The 19331-nt window shown below is 31.2% G+C and overlaps 1 protein-coding gene across 1 annotated transcript in view; it reads left to right on the top strand.

Annotated features, from left to right (window-relative positions):
* LOC133178530 (heat shock 70 kDa protein 12A-like) overlaps positions 1-19331 on the top strand; it is a 74387-nt gene that overhangs the window by 53824 nt on the left and 1232 nt on the right. The window lies entirely within an intron of this gene.

Genomic DNA, 19331 nt, shown 5'->3' with positions numbered 1-19331 from the left:
TTTTGTCGCTGTCTATTTTTATCACATTGAATTTCAAATGACATTTGTGTATGTTTTGCTGTCTACGTCCATCACATTAAATTTCATATCAATAAATAGGGTTCAAGGTGGGCGTGACCGGTCGTAAGGGGACGGTTACTCATCCTAGGTACCTGGTCCCACCTCTGGAGTTTCCAGAGGTCCGTTTTTATGGCCTGTTCATAAATTTGTTTCTTTGAAAGAATGTTGAGATCACATTCGTCATCCTTTTTTCATACTTAAATGACGTTTGTGTATTCTACGTATGAATATCAACTTGGATATTGAGATGTTCTGCGTGTTTGTTTGCGAAATCTAGATCTATTAATTACATTATATATTTAGATGAATTTGTGTATGATTATAAGGTCTCCAATTGTCAAGTTTTTTTTAGAAGACAATTGTGTATATTTGCACTTTCTACGAATTTCACTATTGTTACTAGTATTTATTAAATTACTGGAAACATACATACAATTTTGCATTTTAATAGAGTAGATGTGTCAGTATGAAGCGAACATTACCACCAATATATATTAAAGAAAAGGAATATTTCAAAAATGGATGGAAATGATTTGAAAACAATAAGAATAATTAGAAATTTTCAGACACCAAGAAGAACTCGCATTGTATTTATTTTCAATAACAACAGTAAAAACTACTGAATTTTAGTTTTCTATGGGAGAATCTATGTAACTTTAGAAAGCAATAAATTTGACACTTTGTTTGTTTTTTCATTGTAAAACTTGTAATTAACAATAGTTAAAAAAAATATGTGACTTTGTTTAAATGTAGTGAAAACGTTTACACCTTTAACTGTTTAGTAAATGACTACGAAACTTTCATTTACCATTGCTACGTATTCCTTTTGAATAGTGTAGTAAACGAGTTAATTGTGGTAAACTATAGTTAAGCATAGTGTCAAAAAATACCCTTTGACAGCTAATACTAGAGAACATATATGTACTTTAATTCACTATAATTAAATCAAAGTACTTACAGTACTGAAAAGTGCTAAGCTAAGTTAGTTAATAGAACTCTGGTGAATAAGTATGCCCTTTTTCAACAATTGTCACAGTTCATCCAATCAACGACCCCTATCGGCATGATGTTCTTCTAAACAAAGCAATAGTTATAGGCCAGTATGAATGTACTATTGTACATAATAGTACATTCATACTGGCCTATAACTATTGATTTGTCATACCGGTATTCATGTACACCAACTCATTTTTTAATGTTAAACATTGTTAAAAGAAAAAGTGCAAGCAACTTTACTGGTCTTTACCGCTAGATCCATCATAAAATTAAGATATGATAGCACTGCGCTAGATCACTACAGCGATGCTATTTTTAGAAAAATGCGCCTATCGGAATATTTGAGGTGCTATGTTTAGAAGAACATCATGCCGATAGGGGTCGTTGATTGGATGACTTCTGTTTATGAAGACTCCCTACTAAGCGCTTGCGCATGCGCTTAGCGCTAAAAAACACAGATAGATACATTGATATGATATACTAAATACTTTGATTCTATTACATGTATTTACTATATTAATACTTAAACAGATAATGATTTATTATGCAAAGATTACTTAACAATACTTTTTTTGAGAATATTTTAAAAAATCCAATGATAAAATGCCTTCAGTTGAGGGGTATGAATCTGTATATTTTTCCCATTGAATTTACGGAATTAAGCAATTCAAAGTGTGGAGAAAATATTTTTGTACGTGTTCCACATTAAATCGAAGATTGATTTGTATGCTATAAATTATAAAAACCTTTTTGTTAAGTAAAAATACTTTTTTTTCTTTATGCGACATAAACAAGATTAAAGCGAAATTAATTGTTGTATGATGACAAAAAAAATGTAAGAGATGAGTGTTTTAAAATCAATCATTTAATTAATGAGTTTCCGACAGTCGATCACTTAGAAGATGCTTGGATGTTAGTATTACAAGTTGTTCCGCTAAAATTAGATATCTATTGAACATTGTTATCATTAAACGGGAGACAGTTAGAATGCAGGGAAGCCAGCCAGCATTTCAACAAGTTTTGGACTAAAAAAATTATGTTTCAGAGTTCCCCAGCTACAATTAGACAAGAAGTAGAAAAATACGTTTCCTTTTTTATATGCAACACTATGGCTGAGCATAGGGGATGGTGATATTAATCTGAAGGAAGGAGTACTTTCATAACATTATGTCCTAATTGAAATATTACTGTCTATATTTCCTTTCGTTTATCAACTTTTGATAATAAAGACAAAGGATGGTGATATGATAACAATATATTTCACAAATTTTACTTCTTGTATAGTCTTTGCTGCCCTCGCGTTTGAAAAAATAATAAATCATTAATTTGGGTCTGTCAATCCGTCCTTCTCTTTACTAGCTGTCAGTGTGTCTTTGTAAAACACTTTAATAATAAAAATATAGTATACATTTCTTTTTAAACTGTATTTCTTAAGTCTTTCTTTTTTTGACTTATTTTGTCTGAGGCGGGTTCACGAATTCCTACAAATTACCTTGTTTAAATAAAAAAAAATGAAAAAGAAGTATAAAACGTGCGTAATTGTGAATATTAGCCTTCCCAATATATATATATATATATATATATATATATATATATATATATATATATATATATATATATATATATATATATATATATATATATATATATATATATATATATATATTACGCGGACTCTGCTATTATTTACTCTTGCAGACGTCATATAGAATTGAAATTTCACAGGAACATATTTCTTAAAAATTCCAATAAATTCTTGGTAAAATTTTTTGATTTTATTTAATGTGTCATAAAATTATTGCCGTTTTGATACTGCTGATTGTGATATACGGAGCACGGCAAAAATGTTGAAAAACAAACATGCGGTATCCAAAATTTTATTCATTTATTTTCCATATTTCACGATATTATTCAACAATTATCTCTAAAATTTCTTCTTATTGTTTTATTATTAGGTATTTAGAGTTCTGGCGTAATATTTGAAGTACTAACAGAAATATTGTAATTTTTCTCCGATGTGACCCCTACGAAATCAACCGCAAAAATGACGTCTCGTGATTTGACGGAGCAGCGCACTTTTATCAAATCATAAATCATGCTGGGAAAACGCCAATAGAGACCCAGAATAATCCTAATGAAACATGTAGTAAACCAGCGGAATATCCGACACATCTCTACAAAATTTTAAAAAAGAATTTTAGACTGATAGACCTTAGTCAAAAGGCAATACGGGAGGAATGGAAGAAGTTCATCGACAAAACACTGATCTGGGCTGTTAATAATGTGATTGAGATCGACTGATGTCAAACCTTACTTTAGAAAAATCTGCAGTTTTGGGGTTTAACACAAACTAAAACACACAATGATAGTTTTATAGTTTTTAAGCTGAATCGGAAATGGTATATGGATGTTTATTCTGAGTGGATAGGGTAACCAAACTATACAGTATCAAATACTAAGGGAAAATATTGAGAAAATGAAAGCTCCCATTTTTTAAAATGCCCGTGACGTTACAAGTTTTACTGCGCCGTGACTTCCTGAGATGTTCTGTTAAATAACTTGAAATTGATACCAACTTATAATATTTTGATACGAAATTTTGATGATCATATATGAAAAGATTCTTTTATATTATTTATGACTTTTTGCTTGATTATGTCATCAAATATATTTTCTGTGCAACAAGTCCTTGTAATTTTTGAACAGCCCTCGTATATATATATATATATATATATATATATATATATATATATATATATATATATATATATATATATATATATATATATATATATATATATATATATATATATTGTCCAGAAGTAATATTTTCACTTCATCAATCATCAGAGAAATCCAGATTAGCTACGACATCATCCAAATTTATTTAATGCTGATTTCGCTGATTTTCCAATAATTTTTTTTTTTAATTACCAGTATTTTAAAACTTATGTTTCTTGATTCAGCTCTGACAACACAAAATAGTTTTTGTTTTCTCCTTTGACACTGATAAATCAGAGTCTTCGGAATCTTTTTTTTTTTTCATCACTTGCATCAATTATATTAAACCTCCTACAGAACACGTAATTTATTTAAAGTTTGTTTCTAAATTTTGATAAGAAATCAAAAACGTAATGGACTTTCTTCGTTGTGGTAGGTAGTGATTTGTCTTAAAATCACAGTATCATCTGAAAATTTTTTTTAGAGATTTGAAGCTTTTTACACATTTGATTTAATAATTTATTTTTATTTTATCTCATAGAAAAAGTAGATATATGACATTGATCACTAACGAGATAGTAATTACACGAAGAACGAAGTCCTTTTGCATATTTACATCAGAAGGAAACTCATGAATGGTGGGTGAAAAGTAATTACATAAAGTTCTGCAAAACATGATAGGAAGGTTAAACATCATATATCTAAAAATAAATCTCGTAAGTAATACTTTGAATAATTCACAATGTACCTTTTAAATTATTTTTAATTTATGATATTAGTCTTAATGATGTATTCTAACAATAGAAAAATAGAATATATATATATATATATATATATATATATATATATATATATATATATATATATATATATATATATATATATATATATATATATATATATATATATATATATATATATATATATATATATGTTACCTTTGATTTTATCCTACATTACTGTTTTGATGCCTGCTTCCTCGAACATCTATCATGCATTTATACTATACTGATAAGGAAAAAAAATTCTCAGGCCTAAGAAAAAAGGTCATATGACCCTATATATACATTTTTAAATGGCTTTGTCTAAGATAAAACTGGAAATAAAGAAGTAGCTTTATATACTCACGAAGCCAATTGCTAATTTTGTGATAGAACTGCCTTCTTGCTGTGTTTTGATAAGTTATAGACTGGACGGGGTTTTCAGACATAAAGTTTTCATTTTTGAAATTAAATTTCTATTCATTGAATAAAAATAACGTAAATGTGATATTACTTATTAAATCAAATATCAGGTAAAATTTTAAACATAAAGAATAACTGTCTGATAATGATAATTCAGTCTGCTCATGTGTTGATTTTATGCATAAACGCTAATAATTGGCGTTGATTTAAATCACCTCGTGTGTAAACTGTGTGATCACATCATAAACACTAAACAATTGCCTTAAAAAATGTAAAGAATTGCGTCGGAACTTGTCCGAACAATGTGGTTAATGTGAATACAGGTGAAAAGGTTTATCTTGTTTCATTGCCTAATAAAGAAATCCATATCTATATTACAGAATTCGAAGACGAGACATGCAAACAAAGATTAATTAATTAATTGTATAGTAAATTTCTTCCTATGTATGGTTTGACAAAGAGCCAGGTACGTTAGTAGTGAAAATCGGCCCTTCTTTGAAAATTTTAAATAATTATAAAGAAATGAGTTGAGGATTTAAACTTTATAAATATATCAACAATTTTTATCTACCTTTTATAGTTTAGTTGCAATAGCCCTCTAAAAATGGAATGTATTTTATTGCATTTAACCGCTTTGAGCACTATGACGTCATTATTGCTGTCAATTTAGTACATTTAAATAACAACTTAATTTAATGTATCAATGTATGTTATACGTAAAAAATCTTACATGAAAATGTTTACATTGCATGGTTTATTTACTTCGAAGAAAATATTGCACAAAAAAGAATGTTTTAAAGAGTAAATGACCTCCATAGTATCGATATACCTGAATATCATAACTGCAGTCAAAATTGCTTGCATAATGTGCAGTCTGTTTTTCTCCACAAATAAATTTATTTTTTCAGGAATGTTTAAAAAAATAGATAGAGAATGCAAAAAGATCCTTGAAATGAAGCTTTTATTAACAAACAAGAACAGTAAACGAGGAAATATATCTACATGTAACTTTAGCATTAATTTTGACCTATTTGCACTAAGGTTCAAGTTATAATTTTATATTACCGAAAATCGCCCGTTTTGAGATAAATCAATACAATTTTAAAAAATTATTAAATTATTCATGCAAAAGAGATCAATGGGAAGCAAAATAATAAGGAATTATATCACCAGGATGTTATAATAACTAAGGCTCGAAGTATTGGGGGGGGGGGGGCTGTCCCCCCCTTTTTTTTTATTCGAACATTACCTTTTCTATCGAAAATGTCCATTGAAGGGCTAGTAGCTCCCCTCCCCCACTTTTTGTTGCAGGGTTATGTGGTGATGTATGAAAAAAATTGATGTGGAAGAAGTTGAGAAGTTGGACCTCCCTCCCACGAAATGGGATTTTCAAGTTTGATCCCCCCCCCCTCCCGCCTCCGCATTTCAAAACCAATACTACGTGCCTGCAACTTAAGAAATATCTAGTAAAATTCATTGACTTCAGAATCCTGAAATTCTGAGTTACTCCAAGGTTTTGTTTAAAGTAAAAATATATTCTAGGTCGCTATTGCGCTGAGAAAGGGAGGAAGGGGGGGGGGGGGTTGAAAGTAAGCTACTGGTATATCAAATAATAAAAAAAAAATCAAAGTTGACCCTAAGGTTCCTTGTAAACTATACGTCAAAGTTAACTTTTTTCATTTGTCAAAATTCATACATATAGTATAGACTGGATCTAAATTACATATCTTTGAGTCAGAGTCAGGCTCTAGGTGACATGCCTTCATCATTTCCACCAGCATTTTCTTTAAGTTTACGATGACCTTGCAAATTGATCTTTGAATTTGGACCACAGTCAAAGGTGTCAACTAACAAAGAATAAATTAAAATCATTTTCCTAATTTTCCAACAGGAAACTTGCAAAGCCATACAAAACAGCTGATGTAAATTCAATTAATAGCAGTAATAAAATTTAATTTAATTTGTCTAATGGGGAATTAATTCAGCCAATACTTTTCTTCCAAAACTTTGTGAAATATATGATTAATTGCTTTGTCAAATGCGTTAAAAAATATTTCGATTATTCCCAGTAATTTTAACAATCATTAATTATGTCTCTGACGCCTTTTTTACCATATCAACACATAACTTTATGATTGGACGTTGTTTGTTTTCATGGGCATTACTTGTGATTTTTCTGAACATATCCATCATCCCTCCAATAATCGATATTAAAAATATCAGAAAATTAAGATGGTCGACTCATCTCATACATGACATATTTAATTTTTATTAAGCTTTGACTTGGTTTATAATAGATAGGTATATTTTTTCAACCCTTCATAAAAAGGTTGTAGCAATTCAACCCTAGGCCATACGCACTCATCTGCGACTTTAAAGATGTCGATTTATTTTTTTTACAAAAAAGTTTTTACGTTGGGTTGTCTTAAGTTGGATACAAAGTACAGCGATAAGGTTACCAGTGTCTCGAAACGCGGGTTTTTTCAAAATGACTGTAAGCATAAGGTTCAACAAACATGACTTTTAATAACGCATCAACCAGCGTCATGTTGAATTTCATTCCTCTCGTGGTTTCAGCTTTAGAATCTGACTATTGATCGTTTGGGGACAAACAACAAGAAGAAATTAAGATCTGAAAATAATTCTCCCGAGTCTTTATATTGTAACGCTAAAATGTTCTATCCAAAGACAATACTAGTATCTACCTGGTACGTATGTCACCTGAGTTGGTGAAGGGGGATTTCAGAGGCAAGGGTCGGGGGGGGGGGTTACCTTGAGACACCTGGCCAAGTAGTTCAACTTCCCGATTTTCGAGATTTTAAGTATGATATATAAGCTTGTAAAAAGCCTAAGTGGGACCTTCCCCCTACACACACACACACACACATACACGCATACATCTTATTTTTATACCTCATTATAATTATTCTATACAACGCGTTATCTGATTGGTTCTAAATTGTCACGTAACGCTTCATATTTCCCTGTCGTCGTCATGCTTTTCATCATATTTAACCTCCTAGGAAAACCAAGTGCATTTTCTCGCGATACTTATAAATCGTTCGTTGACGAAACTCCCGACAACAGCAGACATCACAAAATTTAGAATAAAGGCATTGAATGCAATGACAAAATCGGTGGTCTTCTTCAATAAGGATACTTCTAAATAAAATTAAAAAAAAAAAAAAAAAAAAAAAAAAAAAACTAAATGCGAAGTGTCCAAGGGACTTCGGTTAAGTGTTCCAGTAACTTTTTGAAAGTTTGTGTTTATTTTTAAAGGCCTTGCTTGTTTCGGTATAATAAGAATCTATTGCATGAATGTTAAGGAAACATGAAGATTTATTCAACCAAAAAAATTCGTATAATTTTTCTTTGCTGAATAAATCTTCATATTTTCCTCACGTCATGCAATAATTGTATAGTATCAAATTGTATACATGTGTATCTCATAGGAAGATATTTTAATTATTAATATTATTTGATTTAGTAAGAATCAATGAATTTGCAAATATTTTGGAGAGTTTTTCCTGTCACAAAAGGGAGGGTGTAAAATAAATGACTTAGAAAAAAAATTATAGATATATAAAATAAATTCTAAAAAATATTTTCAGTATCTTAGAATTTCCCAAATTATATGAAGCTGCTGTCCCATTCATAAGTTTTTATTATAATGAGTATCATGTTAGTCCAATATTATTTTATTAATATTCTCATCTTAACTTCTCTGAAGGAAAACTTAATAGTTATATGTAATTTCCCCATTCTTCTTTCTCCCCCTTAAATTTAACTGCATTGTTTCTCAGTTTTCAGGGAATAAATAACATATACATGTACTTATGCCTCTAGTGTTCTCAATTATCATTTCAATTATTTTTGAGAAGACATAAAAACATATTAAATGGTGTATTTTCTTTTTTCGTTTCTATGTGATGGTATATAAATTTAATTCATTGAAAGATTATCATACGTTAAATATAAGTATAAGTATGTACTAATTAAGCTTTTGGAGAAAGGGTGCAAGTGCTATAATATTAAAATAATTCATCTGTGCATTGAAACATGTAAACTTTCCAGCATTTTTACAGATAATAAAAAGTCGTTAATTTGAGAATTTTTTTAATATCTAAAATGAATCATCTGAGTACAGTTTTCTCTTACTATGAGAAATTCTCAATTATTTTTTATCAAAATGTTTGATAAAACAACGTATTGATTACAGTAAAATATCGAACGAAAGACTGAAAAATGGGAAAAACTTTTGGCGCGTCACTGTACGTTGTCAATGTAAACAATAAGGACGTCTATATTTAGAGTTCGATGTACAACCTGGAGAAGTTAGGTTTTTGCCTTAATATTAACATAAGATGCCTTTTTATAAACTTAACAACCCCAAAACATCTCAGTTAAACCTTTTTACAACAGACCTTCAGAAATTTAGACGTTTTATGTGTACATTTGCCTGAGTTTTGCTTGTTCCCGAATTGTTGCCTGGAATGAAAACGAAAGTTAAAAAGGTAGTCGCGGATACGAATTTTTTACAAATGAGTTATTAAAGTAATGCATTTTATCATTTAGATTTCTATAAAATAAACATGTATTCAATTGTTATTTATTTTCTACGAATATAATCAAATTACCAAGCTAATATTCCATTCCCCTCACGTCAAGATCCGTATAGCAGACGACTGATAATATCAGAATTTGTAAAAATTCAATGTGGCCACAGCCCACGGCCAGAACGAAACCTGTATAAATCAATCCCTTTTATGTTATAGTATTTCTGGTTAAAATATCTTCGTGGCCGATGCGTGTGGCCACATCGAATTTTCCCAAAAACCGGGTGAAAAGTGAAGAACATTGCTTGTTTTCCGGAAACGGCATAGGTTTGGATATTACATAGCAGCATAAGAGGCTTGGATCCGCCCAAACATTTACATATACAAGGACTTAGGATCATAAACTTTATAAATATACATTGTTAGTGAGGATACGCAAACTTTATTTTTTAAGCATTTTGCAGGGCCTGTTGACATTAGCTAACGTACCTAGCTCTTTACCTTTGTGAAACATAAAATTGCAAAAGATTATTGAAAATAATTAAAACATGGTTGGTTTGTTTAAAAAGGGACAAAAATAACAGCTTTTGTTTAGGATATTGCATTCCTCGCAATAATGAACAATCAATGTATAACAAGTGCAAAGCATTCGCATACATTTTATAAAATATTTGAATAAGTCCCAATGACGACTGTGGAACAAACGAGGGCATACGACTATAAAAATTGCGCAGATATTATAAATAATTATTAAAATTTAAACTGATTTCTTTCTCATATTAATTACTCTTTAACGCAGAAATGATTATAATAAAAACAAATGAATTTTAAATCTCTTGCCGTTCTCAACGCCTTCATCACATGATATCAAACGAGTGTTTAAATGCATAAGTGATATTTTTTAAGTGGTATGCACTGCATCCGTTTGCAAAGCATGCTTAGACATTGATATCAAGACTTCACCGGAAAGAATAATTACACAGAAGAGGACTTAAAATTTAAAAAGAGGACCTTCCGTCCGAAATGAATCAGTAAGTGTCATGTTTACAATATAGCAAAAGTACTTATTTTAAGAATACTTGATATTCGTCGTGATAGTATTACATGTTTATAGAAGTAGAACAGGACGCGCATGCTGTCCCCAATTTCAATAAAGTGCATGAAGGCATAACTTAGTGACTCTACAAAAAATTTGATACAAGGTTTGCAATGATAATAATCATCTTAGCATCACATAAAACCTTTGTATTGAAATGAATATAGTGATATATTTATTTCATTTCTAATTTGACACTGAATAGATTTAATAAGCAGTTCACATTAACTGGCTTGGATACAATACAAAAGTTTCTTTTCACTCAAAGCCTTAGCAATTAATAAATGGAATATAAAAATACCATCCCTTGTCCCTGATCCCGGATTAAAACCAAATTGCCTATCTTTCACAACATTGTTTTCCTCACTTCATGAAAACAATTTAGGTTTATTCGAGATAGATGGGAATAGTTTTGATAAATGACTTAATAAAGTCATTCCCCGAGAATGATCTGGGTTATTTTATTCCCCCTTTTTTTAAATTGCACAATAATGCCTTGCGACTAAACACATTTACATGACAGAAAATTGTAAGAACTCCAGGGCAATCTGTATGTCATATAAAAATGTAAGTGTCGTGCAATTAAAAAGGAGTTCTTAGATCCTTATCAGATATTTTTGAACATGTTCAAAACTGAAGTATTTTTTTATTACCACTTGCCTTATCGTTAATCTGTTGTGCGATGGTCTATATGTACAACGTCATGCGTATCTGTACTATGATAGACATATGTTGTTTTTTTTTTTTGTTTTGTTTTTTTTTTATTCATGTGACCCAAGGAATAGTTACGGTTCACATTGATTCTAAGAATATTTTACTTTAATTTCATGGTAAATCTAATAATGTTCCATTTTGGAATTATGCCTTATATTCGGCAATCTTTAATTAATCTAATGACGATAACTCCTGTATATTATATCATCTCAACACTCATGAAAGTGTTGTTTGCTCAATTTTTTGGTCATTCATGCTGGCTTTGACCGGTAGCAGTAACCCGTTGCTAGGGCTTTCGATCAGAGCGGTGTACATGCTGTTGTGGAACATGAGGATGGGTTTTGAGCATGCTGGTTTGGATTTCTGGTTGAGTTCAATAGCATGTCATGCACCGGACACTCGCTAAGTAATCGGAAGGCCCCGGATTCGATCCTCGTTTCCGGCGCATAGACAAACCTTAGATGTTTAACATAGGTAGTGACTGTTACTTCGCCCGACTCCAGAATTGAAAGTCAGGGTTTTTCGTATAAGACCTTAGAAACCTACAACCGTAAGCGCCATGCATAGGTCAAAATTTGTTACACTTCACCTAAAGCAGTCTCTATGCAAGTGAAAAATTCTCAAATGTGATTTAAACAACAGACAATCAATTAATCAAACAGTATACAGATTTTGTTTTGCTAATTATATATGTCCATTGTAACATTGATAAAAGGCTTCATTTATCATAAGCGTAAACCTTTGCTTATTCGTATCAAGAAAAAAAAATAGACAAAATTTATACTGCTACGAAAATCTCTGTTATATCTTTGTACTTTTGATCACAGTTTTCAAGTTTACAATTTCTGCAAAAGTTTGCTAAGGTATTTCCTGTGCTCAATGTGTTTAATACCAATACGAAGGATATGATTGATGAAATATTTATCATTTAAGTAGTTTCCTGATTCATTATACGTTGGAGAGATGTCTCTATTACAATTTTTTCCGGAAAAAAATATTGAAGATTGTTGTTTTAAAAACGTTAACGGGAGGCCTTTGGAATAGAGTGTTGCCAGCATTTTAGCAAAACTAGGAAACGCAGGAACATTATGTTTATGAGTACTTATATTAGAAAATGTTGAGGACCGTTGATTTCTTTTGCAAACACAACTGTATCATTGAAAATAAAGCACAAAAAAATCACAACATATTCACTGCAAAAGCTCTCGCCATATGTTAGACTTTAAGTCACAAAACTCGAAAGAAAGAAACGTTTTATTTGTAAGCGGTTTCTGCATTTGAACGGCTCTTCGGACAGTTCAAATTTAAATAAAAAAAACAAAATTTAAAAAAATATATATCTGTTACAAAAAAAATATATCTGTTACATATTTTGTAACTGTCTGAATCTAATTAATAAAAAAAATCTGTCAGAGAATATTAGAGAAAAGAATCATAGATATAATAAATTAATCACTGATAAGCAAGATTACAATTCTAAGAATATTTCATTTCCTTTGCTTGCATTCCACAAACTAACAACAAAACAAAAAAACATATAAATGGTAGATCTAAAAGTATAACGATAAAATTAATCTGCAAAATTCGATGAAAGAGTAAAAATATAAAAATATAATTCATCTGAGTTGGTATCATTTTATTCATAAATGAAGCATTATTTCAAATTATTTTTAATAAATGTTTTTAAAATCGCAGTAATGTATGCTAGCAATGGAAAAGAAAAAAAGAATATAATGAATTACCTTCAATTTTTTTTTCTAAATTTGCCAACTCAGACTTTGAAATAACTCACTTCATCTATTCTTTCATAATGTAGTGATAAGGAAGGAAAATTGCAGAGCAGAAAAAGTTTCTTATTTCACACATAATGTCAAGAACTACATAATTATATGTGTGTAATAAAGCAAATGTGTTTACGAGTTAAAAATGATATTTATTTCATTGCCCAATATAGAAGTGCAAATGTACATGTATATCACATGTATAACAGGAGAAAAGGCATGCAAAGAAAGATATTGTGGTAATTGTTAAGTATTTCTTTTTTTCATCGTAGATGACATAACAAATTAATCTCATTTAGAATTAATAAATTGTTACTTCGATTCTTTAAAATAAAACTTGGATATTATTTTATCTGCTTGAAAGAACAACTTAAAGATGAAAAAAATGTTTTGTTGTAGGATACATGTATTACATTGTTTTCATATGTGACATACCAGTTATGACCAAGTATTGCAAGTGTATTGCATAAGGAATATTGGATCCCTACCGATATGTATAGGTTTGTTGTTCTTACAATTCTGTCAAAAATCATTCAAGCAGAACAAATTGCGACTTTTATTTTTAATATTAGGCACATGCCAATATGAGGAGCTTGAGCCACAACGCTCACGAGAGTCGCATTCCTTCTGCTTTATATCATCAGATTTTCAAAAAAAAAAAAATCCCACTTTATTCAGATGAAAATCCTAAACCAATTTTGGCCCCGACGTTGTCGCAAGGGGTAATTTGATTCCATACATCCCGGGGAAGTTTCATTATTATGATTAACATGGTCTTGATGTTATGCTGAAGAAATAAGCGCAAACTGGGTAAAATTTCTCCCGGCTTTTAGACCTTCTCTAACTCCAGGATCCATATTTTGAAAACAAAACAAAAGAAAGCAAATCAACACGACCTGGGCATGTTTCCATATAAATGCGACTGTGGCATTTTTCAAAAGAATTTTCTAAATGAAATCCTTGTACATGTGTATATTTAATTTATTTTTAAAATTTTGACCTTTATTTTTGTCCGAACTTATCTCCGGGGACCATGTTTTGGACAAACTTGAATCTTCACTACTTGAGGATGCATGCGTATGAATATCATTTATCTTGGTCGTGCTTTTTTTGCAAAAAAAAGATTTGTTAACATTTTGCATCATATTAAAATCACTATTCATGGACCTGCTATTCTTGAGATGTTTAAACATTTTTATCCCATACATTCCTATATAAAACTTTCATACTCCATTGGGGTCTCACCCTACCCTTGGGATCAATGATTTAAACAAACTCACTTCAATCTACACTATCTGGGCATGCTTGCATATTAATATCACTAATCATCATCTTGCTGTTCGTATAAAAAATAAACTTTTCCCCTATATATTGTTCCGTAAAAAATTGATCATCTATTGTGGCCCCACCTGAATCCCCAGTTGCCATAATATGAACTGATTTGAATTTGCACTTCCTGGGAATGCTTGCATATTAATATAATCGATCATGATCCTGCTGTTCTTGAGGAGCAGATTTTTAAAGAAATTGTCTATATATTCCAATGTGAAACTTTAATCCCCTATCATGGCCCTATCCCGGGGGGGGGGGGGGGGTGATGAATTGAACAATCTTGAATATCCGCTATTTAAGAAAGCTGCTACATAAGCTCTATCTTCTCTAGCCCAATGGTTCATGAGAAGAGGAATAATAACTGATCCAAGCAATTTTTTTTATTTCTTGATTATCTCCCCCTGAATTCCCTTTACCCAAAAATGCTTTCCTCCAAGTTAGGTTGAACTGGGTCAGTGGTTATGGAGAATAAGTTGAAATTGTGAATAGTTTGCAGAGGACACACGACGCACAACAGTCGGACAGAGAAACGCAATACACGCTGATCAGAAAAGCTCACTTGAACCTTCGGCCCAGCATGTGCTATTTAAAAAGAAAGTCTGAAAAACTAAGTGAGACAGACTGATTAACAGATACAGTACCAACCAGACCCAACCTGACAAACAAGTAGTTCCAGAAAGCAATCCCCGGAATGCTCTGGGGCTGCTCTGGGATCGCTGTGGGACTGCTCTGGGACCACTGTGGGACTGCTGTAGAAAGCAAACTCAGCAGTCCCTGCTTTGTTCATTCATGCGTGAGAATGATTCTGAGTGACAAGAAAGGCCTCCCCCTTGTGTATTCCGAATTTGCAGGTTTCATTTTGTACAATAGTCTTGTTTACTTTCAACAGAGAAGTTGTAAAAGTAAAATCAAGGAGGATTTTTCGAAAATTTAACAAGTACGGTTAGTTACTGAAGAAAATTGGAATATTAATATACGTTAACCGCCGATTTTGCCCCATTGCAGTGTAAAATCAATTCGAAAAATTGATTAAATGTTGATTATAATTAAAAGTTGTTTTGTCAGTTTAAAAAAAAAAAGCTTAAGTCAGAAAATTATTTTTTTAATCCGTGTACTTAACTTAAATGCAGGTGTTTGAAACTATACAATTCATTTAGTTAATTAATTTTAAATCTGTTAAATTATGACCATGCTGGTCAACAATGGCAATCATTTTGTTCTTCAGAATGCAGAACCTTGTTTTAATAAATATGGTAAAAATGTATTTCAGGATGTAAGGGCTCAGAAAATGTTTTTGTGAAATCGTAAAGATCTTACAATAATTAAATCGACATGTCAAGGAAAATGATAGCCAGAATATATTAGTAGGCAAAATTTGATAAAGAATTAAATGTCATCAGATTCATGATATATTTTCTCAAGCTTCAACCTCAATGAAAAACGTATACGGAATAATATTGGAAACGTCCTAGCTCTATAATTGTAGGATCTTTTACAAAGTCATTAAATTCTAGTCTAAAAATAAAGCATTCATTTTATTTGGCACATAGATAATTTTCTATAAAAAATATACGGTTACCATTATCAATAAATCCAATAAACAATTGGTTTAATTTGTGTCAAATTAATAAGCTACAAATGTAATTATTTTGTGTGAAAGTCTCTTTTCTTCTTTTTTGTCTTTTTTTCCGTATATATACTGTAATTTTGTTAATTATTCAGAAATAATACTTTCTATTTCCACTACTAGAACTCTTCAAATTAGAGGTGCGTTTGGTCGTCTGACTGGGACAACAATGACCTAGCGGAGAATACAAAACATGCCGATCTCAATCCAATTTTGAATGTTAAATGAATTTGTCATTCAAGTTAAAGAAAAGAAGAACTAATAGGCATATGTGAGATTGCGAAAGCCCAGAATTTGTCATCCATTGATAAACATTACGACGCTTCCGAGGCATGTACATTGTATTTAGACACGAACCGTCAGCACTAAGTCTTGTCAACAACTTCCTGAGGTGAAAAAATTGACGTTATTGTTTCTACTTCTTATGCATGTTAAGTCCACAACAATACAGTATCTCGTTTGCATGTTTGTTTCGCGTTTTTTCATCAACATTCAACATACTGGTTACATGTTGTTACGATTGTCCCTGAAATCCAGCGAGATTTGTACATTTTCCGACTTTTTCAAAAAAGAGCGCACTAAGAACTATAACTCTTCCATGGTGGAATTTTTCAAAAAGAGCGCACTAAGAACTATAACTCTTCCATGGTGGAAATAGAACGTATTGTCATATAAGATTGTAAATATGATGTATATGTAACACTTTTTCTTCCAAAATAATTATTATTAGTTATTATTAGTCATTAGTTTCAACTGCCTTTATATTATTGACATTGTTTTTTTTGTTTTGTTTTTTTTTGTTTTTTTGTTTTTTTTTTTTTTTTTTGTTTTTTTTTTTTTTGTTTTGTTTTGTTTTGTTTTGTTTTGTTTTTTTTTTTTTTTTTTTTTTTTTTTTTTTGGATACACTGTGAATTCTCAGTTATGACAAAGCTCCTCCCATTAAGTTATTAACCCCGCCTACTGGGACCCGCTGACGGAATTGCTTTTTGGGACAGTTTTCTGAAAGCAGTCCCCGGGACTTATCTGGGACTGCTTTATGTCCGGTTGGGTCTGGTTGGTACTGTAGAGGGACAGCCAAACAAGCATACAGACAGAAGGAGAGGAAACCGATAATCTCTCCAGGTATCACCTCTTGAGATTTTTCAGTTCAATATAATTCAATTGACTGTCATTTTTAGAAAAAAAAACTAATTCAATCTATGTAATAAGTTATGAAGGAATCCAAATGGTTGGTTTTCTTTTCCGTGAAATTTGCTTAGGAATGATGTGACGCCCTTGTCAACACAGAACATTCTGTGATGGTTCCATTTCAGACGTATAAAAAAAATAATTTATGTGTGAAAACATGCAAATGATAAATAGGGTGGCACAGGACACTAAATACTTGAATTACGTTTTCCATGATAGTGAGCTGAACATATAAATAAAACTGTATATAGTTTTGGAATTTTTTTAAAAGTCTGTCTACATGAAAAAGTAACAAGTTCCTGTCTTTCGAGCATTTGGAAGAATGAACCATGTAAAACTTCTATTACATCCAATTAATGATATAGGGTTAGTCTCAATGAATTTTAGTCTTTTATTCACCATTAAACCTGGTCCACAACAGCTTTCAAGCCAGTGCTGATGCCCTGCGCTAAGACACAAAATTTAAACCAATATCTATTCATTACACTGATCTGGAAGAGATTCTGGGCTCTTCAATCCTCCCAAGCTAAATTTTATCCTAAAAAAAGCCAATCTGCTCTCTGAGGAAATCTTGTGAATGTGATTTCGATTTTACTTTAGTATATCCTTTCCATATCCTGTGAATGACAGCATTAAAACTAAAGTATCATAATTATCGGTATATGAATATTTAAAAACTGAAAAGAAAGAAAAGAAAACAAAAAAGCACCACCTTGTAAATGCATTTGCACCTTAGGACTGTTTAATTTTTTGCTCAAATAGTTGACCAGTATTTTTTTCCCGAAGCTATTTTGTGCCATGTAAGCACATTTAAAACGTTAAAGTGTTTGCTTATCTGTTCTCACAGCAGCAGGACTTCAAAGGGGTTTACGGTTCCGCTAAAGACAACGAATAAGTTTTAACATTTGACCAAATTTTATTCATGTTCCTAATTGTTGTAACGTAAGCTTTAAACTCCTGCAAACCAGAGTTATAAACTTTATAAATACTGTTTGACTTGACAGTTTTCCAAGTAATAGATGTTTAAAATTCTATGTACAAGTGTACACGAATTAATATTCATTTTGCATAAGCAGATTTTTGTTTGTTTGTTTTTCAACTAGTGTAAAGTTACCCAATGTTGGTTGTTACAAATATTTTGTGGGTCCTCTTATTCCTGAGGTTTACCTTAATTAATTAAAGAGATTGGTTTAACTTTAAACATGAATTTATCAAAACAATAAAAAAAATTATTTATGATTAATAAATACAATCACTAGAAGTAATTATGGATAAATGGGTCAGGACATATATATAGCAATAATCAGTTGATTGGGTCACCCAAAGATCAATTTACCCAATGGAAACAGATTCTTACCCAATTATAATTATGGGTGTAAATGAGTGAGTTGAGAATATTTAACATGCGTTGGAGAGTCTCAGTCAAGGTGTTAATACGACTGACCAACATCCCAAACTGAAGAGGACATTCAAAACGTCGCCTTTATATACCTTTCGTAAATAGGTGCGAATTACTTTACGAGCGAATAACAAGCGGTACTGCAAGTATTCGCGCGACGATTGTGAAGTTACAACTTAACTTTTGCACCAAGTAAAGGCTTTAGCACTACAAAGGCGGAAAAAGGGATGAGTTGTTGTTTGTAATTGTTTTGGAGATGATGCAAAGTTGATTTTGGGTATGTCAGTTGAATACCATAGCCAGGTGGCCTTTTGTTATTTCGAGACGGCTAATCTATGGAGGAAATTCGGCTTTGTACAGTACAAACAGACGATATTTATGAAATACACATATATAAGATGAAATATAAAGCATACATTTATAACATACAATAGTTGGTGATATTCTCATGATATCTACAAATGGAATTACGACAAACAGATTTAATATTCAGGGAACAATTCAGGGTGATCCAATCTGGGTTGTTTTGGTAAGGGTAAAATCTGTAACACAGCCCCCCTTCATAAAAAAAACATTCGTCCTGAATGTTGGATCTTTTTATAGCTACTCATTATTTGTCACTAGTTTTCATGGGAATATCGCTATTTAAAGAAAACATAGTCAATGACTTAATTTTG

This window comes from Saccostrea echinata, unplaced genomic scaffold (genome assembly GCF_033153115.1).
Source record: "Saccostrea echinata isolate AGI-Se365-2 ecotype Australia unplaced genomic scaffold, CSIRO_AGI_Sech_v1 ptg000003l, whole genome shotgun sequence".
Lineage (NCBI taxonomy): Eukaryota > Metazoa > Mollusca > Bivalvia > Ostreida > Ostreidae > Saccostrea > Saccostrea echinata.
This window is presented reverse-complemented; position numbering and strand designations above follow the sequence as displayed.